Genomic DNA, 4,418 nt, shown 5'->3' on the forward strand with positions numbered 1-4,418 from the left:
TAACCCTAACCCTAACCCTAACCCTAACCCTAACCCTAACCCTAACCCTAACCCTAACCCTAACCCTAACCCTAACCCTAACCCTAACCCTAACCCTTACACTCGGATTACCCGCCGGGTTCCAATCTGCCTTCCTGCTTTCTGAATATAATTCCACCTTCCTAAATAAGCTTAGTTCATCTGCCTTCCTACTGGTTTTATACAAATTTGCCTTCCTAAAAAAGCTTAGTTTATTTGCTTTTCTGATTTCGTTTTATTTTATTCTATTGATTTAATCCTATTTGTTTTTCAAAATAAGCTTAGTTTATATATACTCAGATTTTTAAAAATTCATATTCATTCTTTTCATTAATAAATTTAATCAATTTATTTTTATATTAATTTCAAAAATTTTATTCTATTAAAAGTTTAATCGATATTATTCGATATTTCATGGAATATATTGTTTTATTTATATTAAATATTAATGATGAAATCCTATTGAATATAATTATAATATAAATGTTTATTAATTAATTCAAAAACTGAATATTGATATAAATTATAAATTATAAAATTCATTCCAATCTCAGATTTTCGAATAGTTAAATTTAACCCTAACCCTATGAGATCATGTGATTATCATGTGATTTAAATCAGAAGCTAGTTTTTGAAAAATTTGAAAACGCTATATAGCTTTAAGTTCTTCAAATATTTCAAAAAAAAATTATTATATTGCTAGCTCTAATATTACATAAGAAATGAGTTAATACCAGATGATTTTTGTTAATACCAGATAAATCTTAAAAATAAAAATAAAGTTTTATATATATATAACAAAAACTACATCAAAATAATCAGCTTTCAAATTTATTTATAGTAATATATTACAACTTTTTCGAAAATATTAAGTCTTAAGCTTTTAAACCCCAAATAAGTTTTATTAAAAATCAATAAATTCTAATTTTTCTAAGTCAAAAACGAACTAAGCCCGATTTGGCCAAAAAATATATCATTCAATTTGATTTATTTAGAAAAGTTCAAAAAAGTTATTTTTAATAAGCTAGCTCTAAAACTAAGCAAGATATTAGTTAATACCAGATAAAATTCTAAAAATAGAACTTAATAAGGAAGAACGCTAGCAAAATGAAAAAATCACTATTAAATCAGGATTTTTCTCACAATTATAAAAATATAATTATATATATATAAAAGACCCTAAAAACCCTAAATTTGAGTTAATACCAAATAAAACGTTAATACCAGGTGTATAGGAGTTAGAGAATATTTAGATCAAAAAAGCCAAAATAACCCCAAATATTTATATATTAACATAAAGGTATATTAATATATAAATTATATATTAATATAGAGATATATTAATATATAAATATTCGGCGCTATTTTTGCTTCTTTGAACCAAATATTTTCTTTATCATAAATTCCCTCGAATTTCGAATTACCAACCCCTAATAATAAATATTAATTAGATGCCTCGAATTACGAATTATCAACCTCTAATGATAAATATATATATTCAAAACCTCAAAGAAAAACCTTAATTTTATATTCTAACCCTCTAAAATTTCGAAATAAAATCCCCAATATTGAACTTTAGCCCTCTAATCATTAAATTAAAAATCTTGTAAATTTCGAAATAAAAGCTCCTGAAATTTCGAATTAAAAGCCCCTAAAATTTCGAAAGAAAATCCCCTAAAATTTCGAATTAAAAGCCCCTAAAATTTCGAAAGAAAATCCCCAATATTGAACTTTAGCCCCCTGAAATTTCGAATTAAAAGCCCCTAAAATTTCGAAAGAAAATCCCCTAAAATTTCGAATTAAAAGCCCCTAAAATTTCGAAAGAAAATCCCCAATATTGAACTTTAGCCCCCTGAAATTTCGAATTAAAAGCCCCTAAAATTTCGAAAGACAAGCCCCTAAAAAAATATATCATTCAATTCGATTTATTTTGAAAAATTCAAAAAAGTTATTTTTAATAAGCTAGCTCTAAAACCAAACGAGATATTAGTTAATACCAGATAAAATTCTAAAAATAGAACTTAATAAGGAAGAACGCTAGCAAAATAAAAAAAGCATTATTAAATCAGAAATTTTCTCAGAATTATAAAAATATAATTATATATATATAAAAGGCCCCAAAACCCCTAAATTTGAGTTAATACCAGATAAAACGTTAATACCAGGTGTATAGGAGTTAGGGGTGAGTGATGAGGTGGGAGCCGGCAGCTTAATTTTTGTGTGAGCAATATAGAAGGGAGGAAGGGTTTGGAATTAATGAAATAGTAATTATATATATTTTCTAATTTGTTTTTATTTATCTTTATAACGATATGAATTGTATATGTGCTAGTTGATTTTCTGTGCGGGGCCTGCAGCTATAGTGAGGCAAATCATTTTTCGAGCCCGGCTTGAGAAATGCAAAAATGGTGGGGGGCTGCAGGTGAAGCTTCCCTTGTGCAAAGCTCGCGGAATTCTTTTTATGGAAAGGAAAAACTCATTGCTCCTTTATCCTAATTCAATTTATACTAAAGCAATCGCAACTTTATCTAAGAGTACCTTTTACCATTTTTTTTTTTTTCAAAATCTGTCCCGAAATCCTATTGAAAATTTTATTAAGGGCTGTCTAATTTTGCAACCCACTTTGTTTTCATAATGCGATCCATATCCGTCAAAGGGTAGGGGAGAAACTCCGTTTCAAAAGTGAGCTTGGGAGGGACCCCTCTGAAATGGGAATTGGAATTGTTCTTTGTTGGATTGCAGTGAGTGACCTTGGGCCCGCGATGATACGAAGTCTGTTGCATCAAAACTTGAACTGAGATTGGGCCAGATTTGCATGCGGCAGGTGGAAAGTCTTCAATCCAATTATTTCGCAAGCCCGAGTTGTGAAATTTTTTTTTTAATAGGGTTAATAAATATCAATACGCTCGATCCATTTTATATTCGGTAATTTAAGTGAGAAAAGGGTGTTAAGGCTTTTTAATTCTAACCCTGATTCCATTATAATATTCAAATTTAGAATAAATAAAATTCAATTGATTTTTTATTAATTGCTTTTTTCAAATTTCTTAAAAACCCTTATTCCCATAAATATATTGATGATTTCAAAGGTGGATTTTTCAACACTATTCTATAATACACTACTTGATGGTGTAAAGACACTGCCAGTGCTATTTCTAGCCCTATCACCATCATATTTACAAAGAAATGTAGCTATTTCATTATCATTATCATTATCATCATCATCAATATCCAATTCAGAATCATCATCAAAACTATTGTCACCTTCATCATCTCGAATATCGCAATGAGCATACTTAACCCTAAGAGCAGCCATCAATTCCTCTAATTCATCCAAGCTTTTTTGATGAATATCCTCCATCATCTTCAATCTTGGTGGCGCCCCCCTCTCCCACCTCGGTACATAACCCTTCGATCCAATACTATGCTTCCCTACCACCCAAAACTGAGAAGATTTCTTTGATTCATACAAATCTATCCCTTGTCTATCGCATGCCAAGATAAGATCATTAGCTTCCCATAGATTATCTCTATCAGACCCAAATTTCACCCGTGATGCACGCCATAGGATATCGTGAAGGGTCTGCGGATGAACCCTAAGAGGAAGCTCGACTTTTTCAGGGTTAGCATAAACGGATGAGAACCACATCATTCGTCTCTTGAGACCTGCATGATGATTCGTCTTCGTTGATGCAATAAGATTTAAATGCGTTGGGTAAGGGAGGACCCAATGCGTCAGTCGTACGAGATACAAAAACTCTTTCAACCAAGACTCTGCTTCCCCATCTCCTGGGCGTCGTCGCTCGATTAGTTCAAAAGTTCTTTGTAAAATGATCCGATATGGCTTGTGAGTCCAACCACGACGTTCTTTATTATCTCCCCACGAGAACAAGAAATCAAGCAGTTCATTAACTTTATTGTAACGCATCTTGTTTCCCGTTACGAAGTGAGGAGGTGTCACAACCCCATCGACTTGGAACAATCGTTTCATACCTGTGTAACAAAATCGAAGATTTCCTTGCGATTGGAAGGCAAGGGGTGATAATTCCGGAGAGTGTTTGTGGGATTTGAGCATTTCCTTCCAGATATCGGTATTGAATTGCTCAAGATTCAAAGCGAACAGATAATTCAACCACTTATGGTATAACACACTGTTGCGACTCATATTGTATCGATCGTACCACGACGCCGCCTGATTGAAGCGTATATAGACATCTCGAAGATCCTTGACTGCACGCCACCTTCTCTTATACTCCTTATGCACTAGAGCACTCCCAACGAGGATATTATCTCCATGTGGTGGTGCAAGACGACAAGTGGCCCAATTGAACTTCGGCAGGAACCATCCTAAGCCACACCGCTCCATCGTATCCTGCATCCCCAATCCTTCTTTGACAATC

Source organism: Botrytis cinerea, chromosome 13, assembly GCF_000143535.2.
Source record: "Botrytis cinerea B05.10 chromosome 13, complete sequence".
NCBI classification, from domain to species: Eukaryota; Fungi; Ascomycota; class Leotiomycetes; order Helotiales; family Sclerotiniaceae; genus Botrytis; species Botrytis cinerea.